We start from the raw sequence: 12,991 nt of genomic DNA on the forward strand, positions 1-12,991 counted from the left end.
AAGATTTTGTTTTTAAGTTCAGTATCATTGTCTAAAACTAAGATCTTAGGAGAAATTAAATTACAGATTATCTGATCATAGATTACTGAAGAAGTTGTTTCAGCTCTCTTATTTGATATGTGTTGTGAAATACAAAATCTTGCAAGATAACCAATGCCAACAAAAGAATATTTATATCTATTTTCAGACATAGGTTACTCATGTGTATCTAAGTGAACTCTTTCCTAAGGTTTCTGCGGGATGGGATATGATAGCATAGGAGCAGGTTTATGTGTATTTCCTTTCATCTCAGTACATTTCAAGTAATTTTCTATATAAGCATCAATGCCTTTCTTCGTACCTGGCCATAAATATTTAACTTATTCTTGTCTATAAATTTTATCCTTTCCTGGGTGATAACTACAATCGCTATCATGAAATAGCTTCAATACCTCTTGCACAAGAGTTTGTGAAATTACCAACTGTTTCACTGGGCCCCTAGAAATATCCCTCCGAATTACAACTGGTTTTCTATATAAAAAGCCATTACTCATATGAAATTTCTTCATCTTATACCCTTTTTGTTGTTTCGGAGGAACACGTCGTGGGTTCATCAGATTCTGAGCTACTTTTTCCCAAGTCCCGTATTTTCTTTGTTCCCTTATTATCATTTCCTCGTTTAATATTACTAGTTTATTTGTACAACATATAAAATTTATCAGCTTTGACGTTGGTTGGCTAATATTTTTAGATAGTGGATCTGCTGCAACGTTCTTCCTACCTGGAATATATTCTAAATTAACCTCATAACACTGATGTGTAGAAAACCACCTGGCTATTCTGCTTTTAAGATTCTTATGTTTTAATAAATTTTGGATAGCTGTATGATCAGTCCACACTATGATTGGATATTCCAGTATAATATCTCTAAAACTCTCTAATGAATATATCAGTGCTGATGTTTCTCTTCCTGTGATGGAGTAGTTTCTCTCTGCACCATTACAAAGTCTCGATGTACAAGCCATCGGTTTCAATGTTCCATTTCTCTCTTGCATCAATATGTCTCCTAACCATATGTCAGATGTATCAGTACAAAGAATGAACTCTTTATCATAATCAGGAAATATGACAATTGGAGAACTAGTAAGTGTATCTTTCAATTTATCAAAAGCTTGTTGTTGTGCAGGTCCTCAAATGAAATTTGAATCTTTCCTCAACAAAGAACTTAAAGGATTAGTTATGTCTGCATATCCATTGATGAACTTCCCATAATACCCTGTCACTCCCAAGAAAAATCGAACTTTTTATACATTGTTAGGAACTGGATAGTTCTTTACTGCTTCTACCTTTGAATTCACTATACTAAGTCCATGTCTGTCTATCTTATGTCCTAGATAATTAATACTGCCCCGCAAAAACTTAAATTTTTTAAAGTTTCACTTCCAATCCTGCTCCAACTAGTCCTAAGAATATCAAATCTAATTTTTAAAATAATCAGCCGTTGTTTGGGATACCATTAAAATACCATCTAGAAATACACTGGCGGTACTTCCTAACAACCCATCTAAAACTGTATATAACCCATATAACCCATATAACCCAAATAGCATTCGTTTGAACGCATAGTGCCCCGTTGTTGTGGAAAATGTAGTATAATCCCTTGAATTTTCCTGCAAATCGATTTCCCAGAACGCAGATTTTATATCTATAGTGCTAAAATACCTATTCTTGATTCCCAAACTACAAAAGACATATGCTATTACCGGTAACGGTAATCTATCAGGTATTGTCTGCTTATTCAGTGCCCTATAGTCAATGATTGGACGCATGGTACCATCTGATATTGGCACCAGAATCAAGGGGAAGTTTCGTTTACTAAGATTATGTTGTATTATATCCTGCGATAATATTTCATTGATCAATTTATCTACAATGGCTAGCTTGAAATATTGTAATCTGTAGGCAGGTATATAGATAGGTTGAGTCACTGGTTTTAATTTAATAGGGTGTTTTAAAACAGTTGTTTTGCTCAGGGCGTCCCCGGGCAAAGCAATTACTTTGTTGTGCTTCACAAGTAATGTAATTAAGCTTACTTCTTACTCAGGACAACAAGTAGGCTCTAGTTGACTCTTATATCTCTCTCTCTCAAATCTGTTTCTTCCTGAGTTGAACAGATTGATGAAATTGGTAATTCCACCTCCACAGTTTTCTCATTTAAAATCTTAATGGGTTTTGTACAGACTTGAAAACATCTTAAATGTGTACCTTTTCTTAAGAATATGTCTTTATTCAAAATACTAATCAGTAATATTTCTACCTTGTTTTTGCGTGTCTTTTAAATCCCCAAGTCCATTTTCAAACCTTTTATCATAATCGATTCTGTGATGGTTAAAATTTCAAAGTCTACAGTGACTCCTTTCAACTGCACCTCTCACTCTCTTAATTGCTCTGAAGTCTAATAACGTCGACTTTATTACGGCACCTCCCACAATTAGTAAAGCTTCCTTTGAAGTTGATGAATTCTGATTTGTTTCTGGGATTTCTTGAGTACATGAGTTGGGTTTACTATATGTGACTTTTTACTCTATTTCTTATCTTTTCATGAATGGACCGCTCTGCTACACTACCATCTTATCTAGCATTGCTATCTTCCTTATCTATCTCAATAGGTTTTCTCATTATAGATAATGGTTCTAACTTCGGTTGGTTTAAAATTGGAATTAACTGTGATTTTACTAAGATCTCTAACTCAGCAAGACATATGATCATGCCCTATTTTCTCATAGCTGCAAATCATGTCAATAAATATCCTGGGAAAACAAATCATTCTACAGCTATCACTGTAATGTACAAGTTTTCATCCCTATATAGAACAACATCACTCAGTCTTACCTAGTGTTTTTAACTTTCTGTTACTCCTTGCAATGAGTAATGGATTGGATATAAGATTTTCACCCCCAGTTTCAATTGGCTTAAAGCATTGCTAGTTATAATATTGGCTACTGATCCTGTATCAACAAATGTTTGAATAGATTTATTGAAATATCTGCCCACAATGAGGCGTTCTACAGAAGTCCTTCCAAATATTATATTCAACTTACAATTAACTTTGCTGTTAATGTTTTCTTCTACACTCCTATCGCTCTTATCCCTACACAATACTGTCTATTTGTTGTTCTAGGGTTACTTCTGTAGTGTTGTTTTATTTTAGGTCTGGGGTTTCTCCTCTTGTTTCTGGGTGAACAAAAATATTTGGCATTGCCCTACAATCCTGTGTTCTATGTCCTACTCTTAGGTGATACAAAGAGAAAGGTGGGTTTCTACAATGACAATCATCATGATCCTCATATTTGCAGTTCCTACAAATAATCTCATAACAACACTCTTCCGTTTTATGCCCCCAGTGATTACAATTAATAACATTCAAATATAGCATTCTTTGAAGTGATTCTAACTCTATGTTTAGATTCTCTGTTTCTGTAACCACTCCTAGGGTTCCTATTTCCTCCCCGTTGTTGTATTCCTGTTGTTATGAAATATGGATTCATTGCTTCACTTTCACTATAACATTGAAGGTAATCTACCTCTCCTAAGTCGATTTTCTGCAGTCATCTTATCACAATTATTAACATGTAATGCAAATGCTATTAACTTAGTAAACTGTGCAACTTTTAACTTATCACTCGATCTTTCTGTCCAATCTGAACCCTTTAACATAGATATCATGTACTTAGACCATCTGTCTAATTTTGCTAAATATTCTGTTAGTTCCATTGGTGTTTATTTTCTTTATCATTCTAACCAAAGACTTAATAGGATATTGATCACACTTTCACTTAAAATGTTTGCAAAACGGTTTTCTATAATCTTCATATTGGTTTATATCTTCCTTTTCCTGGAAATTTATCATAAGCCTAACCCTACCATTCTCAAAATCTATATTTTCTTTTAAAATTTCTGTTTTCTTTTTATTATTTGATATTTTTATAGTCACTATTAGGGCATCTATTCAAGTAAAAAAAAATACCCTTATGGTGTTTTCTTACCACGAAAACTTTGGAATGATATTATATGAGGTGACAATCTCATGACGGAAAACTTCTGTAGCTATACCTTCAGTTGTTAATGTCGATTTGAACCAACTGTTTCCCTTGTAGTACCTTATACATACGGTGTGCACCTCAGCAGGACATCAACCTCGTCTTGTGTCCCCCTCGTTTGCTAGCTTCTCCTCGTAGTAGTACCTCGTTCACTAGCTCGTCCCTCTAATCAGCGTGCACTGGGTGAAGTAGTGTATTGCGTGGTTGTGTGCACTGGGTGGATGCGTACACTGTATGAACTGCGGGCACGGCATGGTTGTGTGCTCTGTGTGGTTGCGTTCACTGCGTGGTTGCGTGGTTGGGTGCACTGCGTGCACTGCATGGTCCTGTAGTTGCTTGTAGTTTGCTCGATACACAAGTATCTACACCCATTCATAGCCGTATTTTGCACTAATTCTATGTGGTAGCAGTCTCTTCACATAAGCGCGTATCTTACACTAAGTTCTTTGGGTGTAGTCTTCCTACAAAGGATTACAAAGGTGGAGCATACCGAAAGGAGACCTTATGGTCCATAACTTGTTCGAATGCGAAAAAAAAATGTATTGCAATGATAAAATTAAAATAGAATAAATTACAATACAAAAGTTTAAAAAAATTTAGTAATATGAATAATAAAAAATGAAATAGAAAAAATGCGTAGGTATAGGTAAATAATAAACAAACAGGTAAATAGTTAATAATAAATTGAAAGATAAATAATAGAAAATAAAAATCAATCAAATAATAAACAGCCAAATAAAAAAATAAATAAAAAAATATTATAGAACAAATGGCAGTCATTACAGCATCTCTGCATGAACTACACGGTTAGTGAAGTTGTTTCTACCCACCTCCAAATTAAATCCATTTCCTGACATTTTGAGACCATTATTTCTTGTCGGATTCTCATTCAGTGTAAAAATTCTGTCACTTTTGATGTTTTCAATCCCCTTTAGAATTTTACGGACCTTTATTAAGTCGCGTCAGACTCAACCCTTTTTTTTTCATATGTTTTAGTCGATTTTCGAATGATTTATTTTCTATATTTGAAATCAGTTTTGTGGCTCGCCGTTATACTTTTTCCAGTCAGTCAGTGTGTTTAATGAGATAGGGAAATAGCATATTCCAAATGTGGACAAACTAATGATTTATATAGCTTGTTAATGAGAGATGGACTTTTGAAGTCAAAGAATCAATCAGCCCTAGAATCTTATTTACTTTCTCAGAGGCTGAAATACAGTACTTATATTATTTCAGATCGTTACTGATAATTAAGTCGAGATCCTTCTCACTATCCACTTTTGTTAACGAATTTTTAAACAACTTACTGTTATTTTTACCTATATGCATTAGCCACTTTTCAGACAATTCCTATGATTTATCTAAATCTTCTTGAATATCTAATTGATTTAAGTAATAATTTGCCATTTCGCACAGTTTTGTATCATTAGCAAATTTGGAGACAATAGATTTTAGTCGGTGGTATATATAATTAAAATATACTACGAATAGAAGTGGCCCAGCAACGAACCCTGAGGAACTCCACTCGTAACATTTTTCCATCTAGAAGTTTTGCAATTTAAAACAACTCTCCGTTTTCTATCATTCAACCAATTTCTAGTCCAACTTAATAGGCTACTACTTACTCCGTGTGAAGCTAATTTAGTAAGTAGCCTTTCGTGAGAGACTGTATCAAAAGCTTTCTATATTGTTTCTTTTGTCATAATTCGAGATGACTGTGTTATAGAATTCGAGTAAGTTAGTCACTCAAGAACGTTTCCGTCTGCATCCATGCTGGCTATCATTTATCAACCTGTTACTTTCTAAATGATGTTCGATAGTATCTCTGATTATAGTTTCCATCATTTCTCCTATAATTAAAGTCAAGCTTATAGGCCTATAGTTATTTGGTTTGTTGTTTGTCACTTTTTTTAATATTGGAGTAACGTTAGCTAGCTTCCATTCTCTTGGGACATCTCAGGATACGATGGATTTATTTTTATTTTTATATAATTTCTAATGGAATAACAATCTCATTTTTCATTTTCTTTAAGATTCTTGAATGCCAACCGTCAGGCCCTGGTGTTCTAGTATGGTTGAGTTTCTCTATACACCTTTTAATTTTTTCTTTTGTTATATTTACCGTAGTAAGTTCACTCTAGATTTTTCACAGGTTTCAATCTGTGAGTTCACTTTGAGGTGTTTCGTTTACGAATAATGAGCTAAAATACTTGTTTAAAATATCACACATTCCTTCGTTTGAATATTCAAGTTCACCGTTAGCAGATAATAGTTGGCCAATGTGATTCCTAATAACCTTTTTATCTCTAATATAACTATAGAATTCTTTGGGATTCTGTATGGATTTATCAGCAATATTCATTTCGTATTGTCGTTTTTGTTTTTATTGTCTTTTTTTTAAATCTCTCTGTACTATTACATAGCTTTGATCGTCATTAGGTGCACCTGAACCCTTGTATTTCTTATAAACCTGTCTCTTTTTAGCTATATTTTTTATTTTCTTTATTGAGCTCCCCTATGTAGTCTTTCACTTTAAAATTTCACCACTGTCTTTGTTCCCACAGTTTGTTATATGGGATTAGTCTTCAATCGAGGATAAATTATATATAGATGTTTTCCCTTTGTACTTTTCTTAAGTTACTTCTTATAAAACGTGCTACTCTGAGGCACTCTCTAGGAATCCCGGGAGAACACGCATTTTAGATCCTAGTTAAGTTTTGCAGTGGCGTAGTGATTTCTTTAGTCCGATATTCATTAACTTTACATTTAAGATCCTCCCCAAAGAGCGTGATCTTACACTCGTGAATCAATGGGATTTTCTCCTCTACCCTTTCACCAATCAGATTCATTGGTACAAGTCTATATGCAATATTTTTTACTTAAGCGATCTACTGTCTCTACATAACCCACTTAGGTTACAAGTAGTCAGCAAAAAGCAAAGCATACACGTCATCCAGCAGCAATGAAACCAGTTCCCCGACTATTATTTATAAACATCAGGGTGAGAGCGAGCTTATGCAATTCCTCGATTTATTATGTAAATACTTAAACTATAAAAATACAACACTCGTCATCTACCCCTTTTCCTACACATTTCTATCTATTACCTCACAGTTTCTTACAGGGTGTTAAGCAAGATGAAAATGTCTGTTGAGCAAGGAAGGGAAAAGGCAGGAGAGAGGGATGAGTGGAGAATGTCTGTGTGTAGATTATACTAGTATGCAAGGAAGGGAGAGGCGGGTGATGGGGGGGGGGGTAGAGGATGCTTATGTGTAGATGATATTTTAACGTACCCCGAAGGGATTTCTCCCCGTCTTCTCTTTTTCTGCATGAGTGGACTGGAAGGGGGAGGGGCGATTAAACGAAGCGGTGTTGCTGTGGATGTGCTGTGTCTTGCTAAGTTGCTTCTAACCCAGGGCAATGGGTGGCATACATTGATGACCCATCATCCATGATGGGTCATCACCAAGATGACGAGGAGGAAAGGGTGATGGAGTGGAGTAGAATGGCTACATCCATTGTGAGGGGGTAAACTCTTGGTATATAGACAGAAAATTATGACAGTGTTGAATGAAAATATTTATTCATGTATGATAATTATGACAATGTATAATGAAAATGTACATATATTTGTATCAGAATAAATCATTCATCATAGTGAAATATTACAAATGATTACCCCAGCTGTCACCTAGGATCGATCCCAGGCCTGGCGTTTTGCCAAGCAGCCGCTCTACCGATGCTCTACTAAGTCTACAAAAGAAGTGCAACCTTATCACTTAACTGGGGCATATAAATGAAGGCAGACTGCTAACTACCGTCATTAACCCATTTCAGCTCCAATTATTTTTTTTGTAGTAATTTCATATCTTATCATATTTTTGGTGTTGGTTCTACCTAATTGATTAGGAAAACGTCTCGGTTTACTTTTCTCTACAATATTATTGCTAGAATACGATGTGCCATATATGTACCACTGCCAATATCAAATAACATATTTTTATTTTTAAATAAAACACGACCGTATCCGAAATGCACTTATTTATTTGTAAATTGACAAGTTATATTACAGTTTTAGGATATTACAATGTTTACACCTGTTTGCTCTTATTGTCCCTGTAGCACCGTAATTTCTATCCTTGAGTTCTGTGAGAAGTTCAAATGAAGTAAAGAGATTATCAAAATAAATATTATATGGAAGTGACCGTTTATCTTCTGGCAATGAATCAATGTTTTTCAAGACTGTAGCGGCACATTTGCCGAATACTTTCTCATTCAGTTCATTTACTTCATAGGTACGTCCTGATAAAGATCAAAGGTCACTAGATAACCATAGTCTGTATTTAGACACCAAGCTTTATACTCAAATCTAATTGGTTTCATTCTGATGCACTGTTTACACCAATGCTTACCATAATATTCAACCATTGCTTCATCATGAGAGAGTGACTTCACGGGTTGAAAATGCTCTATGAATTTCTTTGTTAGATGTCCTTAAGAGTGGACGAACTTTGCATATTTGTCAGTTGTATCCATTGAAGAATTATCGGAAAAATGAATGAACTGCATAATTTTTTCAAATCTTCTTCTTCTCATAGCTTGATAGACAGCTTCATTTCTTGTCACAGATGAATTTCTCCAAAACATCCTCCGAGAAGATACAGGAACGATGCCAGATACTATCAAAATTCCAAGGAACACTTTCATTTCATCTTTGCTCACCAAGAAATCTGTTTCACCTTTGAAAGTTGCATAGACAATTGTCTGATCCACTAACATATTCCACATATCATCATCAAAAAATAGTTCAAAAAGTTCAACTGGAGTAAAATCTCTATATTTTGCACAATTTGCCTCAGGAAATATGCAGTCATCAGGTGTGAGTGAAGTGCCAAGACTCCATTTGGGAGTCTTATAGCTATTGATAGGCGAAGAATTATGAGCCTCACCATCATCTTCAGTAGTACGACGTTCGTCGTGGAAAATAGCTTCATCATTACCACTCAGTTGAGCTTCACAATCATCTTCAGTTGTACGTCGTCCGTCATGGAAAACAGCTTCAGCATTACCAGTCAGTTGTCTGCTGGACAAATTATCTATCAATCCACTATCGTCTTCATCAGCAAGAGTCTTCATCAGTCAATAGGCCGGAATCATTAGGCTCAATATAAACTTCTGCATGGCTCTCATCTTCTTCTAATACAGCTAATATGTCATGCATAGTCAGGGATCTGAAATATGAAAACATAAAATGGACTTAGAGCATGCTAGAAATTCGATATTCATAAAATATGTGTACACAGAAAAAATGTATCTGCATTAGCTCAGCGAACCATATATGGCACAGCAAATATAAAATGATATGCAGAAAAAAGAATGGATTAGACAAATATGAAAGTTAACTAGAGAGGTCAGTTTATTACTTGTTCAACATGTGCAGTTATCAAAAGAACCTAGTTATCAAAGAAATGTGCAAAATATACTTACTTTTTTCTGGAAGCCATTGTTTTTGGCAGAGAACAGCGACACTTCTTTTCAACGTGACAGCAGAGCACAGACTGGCAGGTTTAAGGGGCTGTACTCAAATGAACATGTTGTAGCAGGTTTGGTGTGCATTCCCAGTACACTTGTTCAGGCTTGTCTCAACCCAGAGCGATGTATGATGCAATATTGCATCATGCTTTTAATGTGCCGTATATGTACCACTGAGCTGAAATGGGTTAATCTTCTTTTCACGAACTCCCGAACCTGCCGTCAATAAAGAACAGACATGGACCGATAGTTTTGCCGTTGTAACTAATCGGAATAAATCACTCACAGTGAAATCTTACAAATAATCATCCCTGTTGTCACCTGGGATCGATCCCGGGTTTGGTGCATTTCCAAGCTGCCACTCTAGCGATACGCTACTGGGGCTACAAAAGAGTTCCAACCTTATCGCTTAACTAGAATACAGGAATCAAGGTAGACTGGTAACTTCCGTTATTAACCTTTTCACGGAACTTCGAACCCGCCCGCAACGAATAGCAGAGTTGGACCGAAACCATTTGATAGCCTCGCCGTTGTAACTAATCAGAATAAATCACTCGTCACACTGAAATCTTACAAATAATCATCCCGTTTGTTCCCTAGAATTGATCCTGGCCCTGACGTATTGCCATGCGGCTGCTCTACCGATGCACTACTGAGGCTGCATCAGAATTCCAAACTTATCGCTTAACTGTAATACAGTGATCAAAGTAGACTGCTAACTGAAAAGAAAATTAATGTCTGTAGTTAAGATACTTTGCTGTTCGTTGTGGGCGGGATCTAGAGTTCCGTGAAAAAGGTTAATGACTTGGGGGCAAATGTGGCAGGAAAGGGAGGAGTGGAGGTGAAGGTAGAATGAAGATTGAGAGAAGCAAGTAAATGCCTTGAGGGAATAAAAAGTGTAATGAAAAATAAACATTTAGTAATGGATGCTAAGAGGAGATTGTATGAAGGAGTGATTGTGCCGATAGCACTGTATGTGGCAGAAACATTGAACATAAGAGAGGAAGAGTTTAAAGGTGCTTGAGATGAAATGTCTGAGAAGTATGGTAGGGGTTACTAGGCTAGATAGAGTAAGAAACGAGGAGGTGAGGTGGAGAGCGGGGGTGGAAATGGAGCTGGGAGATAGGGTTGATGAAAGAATATCGAGATAGTTTGGATACATGGAAAGAATGACTGAAGAAAGATTAGTAAGAGAACTATGGAAGGCAGAGGTGGATGGAGCGAACATGAAGGGGCGACCAAGGATGAGATGAATGGATGGGGTAAAAGGGACATTAGGAAAGAGGAGTTCATTGTATACCTTCTTTGTTCGTTTCTTTGTGCGTACACCACAATCTACCTGAAGTAATATACCATTTACCCTGGCAACCTCGCCCTGCAGACATTCGATAAGTTTCCAAACAGATGGATGATTGTGCCCAACAAGGTAGAAAATTTGTTAAGCTTAATGTAATAACCTCAAGAAGTTCTCGCACCACTATATAGTAATACGTTGGTCAGTGCTAGTTCCCAATTTTCCGCGTTCATAATTCTTATCCATTCGTTGCTATGGAGATGTAAATGTGCATCGCCTTTTGGCTGCGCTAATGGGTGTATCACAACAAGTAGTATAGAACTGTAAGTACAAGAAGTAAACTTTAAAAACAGGGCAATAATTGAGTAGTAAGTGATATGTAGTTCAGTTTATTTGACAATTGGAGAAGTATGTGAACATGCATTGGTAATGGGTGTGCTTGACCAATACTTTGATGTCCTGGTCTTATAGCTTGTGTCTTTCAATTTATTTCATAAAGATAAGATTGGGGTATATGCTACTATTATTGTAGAGTTTATTAGATTGTAATCAGTTGAAAAGCAAGTGTAAAATATCCTACTGTCTTACAAAATATCTAAATATTCTCTGTAATTAAAATATATCTTAAAGCTTGTGAAGGTCAACGCAAGTCTAATTCCTGAAAGTTATGGTTGTCAGAACACAGTATTGAGGCACCTCACAGTTCTTCGAGTAGGAAAAAAAATTAACTGTGTACCACTGCAACTTCGAGTACACTGTGTGAGAATTCAACGTATATTTGAGCAGCCATGCTCAAATATACGTTGGCACAGAATAAGCTGCTCTTTAGAAACACAAAATAGTTAAGCAAGGTATTAGTGTCAAGCTTCACATAATAGTTTTCATGGTAACACTAAAAGGTCATCAACAATGTATATATTTTCAATGGTACCGAATCATATGTTTGAAGACTTAGTTCCATGTCATAAATTGCGTTGTTTAGGTCCATATAATTACTTCTGTTATTTTTTCTTAAGAATACAAAACAGATCACATATAATTTAATGATTCCTGATTTCTTATGGCAAATGTTGGTGCCATTTTTTGTAAATACCATATACTTTCTTGTTATTCAGAATACTGATAAAGGAAACTTTTTACATTTTCAGTAAACGTTTTATTTTGGTTTGTAAAATCAAATATCATAGTATTATAAAACTAGAAATGTTTAAGATACTCAATGGGTGGTTACTTTGATCAAATATTTAACTTTGGAGTTTCATTAATTTAGTTGGTATCTACATTTAATTAGTTACTTAAAACGAAAACTAATTGGATTCGTATGGTCCAAGTGCAAAACTATTCATAAAAACATGTGCTGGTAAACTACATTCCATAACAACAATCATATAGTCTGAAATATCGAGTGCAGGACAAAACACCCCCGGACAAAACACCCCCGGACAAAACACCCCAGGACAAAACACCCCCGGACAAAACACCCTCGGACCAAACACCCCCGGACGAAACACACTCAGACAAAACACTCCTGGACGAAACACCCCCCCAGGGGAAAACACTCCTCAGACGAAACACACATTAATATGTTTAATCAGTTTGGTTACCAGTGCAAGTATATCATATATGTAGAAAAGAATAACACATATTAACTGCGTAACAGTTACAACTTGTCAATGTTTCTGTGCCGGCATATCAGCACCGGCACATTACACCACCATAATATCACCACCATGTTACAATCACCACACTATCATCATCATAATTACCATCATTATCACCACCATCATCATCATTACCCCCATCACCACCACCATCACCACCACAACCACCGTCACCACCATTATCATCACCAACACCACTATCATAACTACCACCATCATCATCACCACCATCACATCACCATTGCCAGCATCACCATCAGCACCACCATCATCATTACCACCATCACACCATCACCATCACCTCACCACATCACCATCGTCATGATTATCATCATCACCATAGCAACCACCACCACCACAACCACCACCAACACTACCACCATCATCATCATCATCATCATCATCATCATCATCATCATCATCAT

At 36.0% G+C, this 12,991-nt stretch overlaps 1 pseudogene; it reads right to left on the reverse strand.

Annotated features, from left to right (window-relative positions):
- Window positions 1-8,701: 8,701 nt before the first annotated feature.
- Window positions 8,702-9,785, reverse strand: LOC143033051 (uncharacterized; annotated as a pseudogene).
- Window positions 9,786-12,991: the final 3,206 nt, after the last annotated feature.

Source organism: Oratosquilla oratoria, chromosome 15 (assembly GCF_046742065.1).
Source record: "Oratosquilla oratoria isolate Oo_2021 chromosome 15, ASM4674206v1, whole genome shotgun sequence".
Classification (NCBI taxonomy): Eukaryota; Metazoa; Arthropoda; class Malacostraca; order Stomatopoda; family Squillidae; genus Oratosquilla; species Oratosquilla oratoria.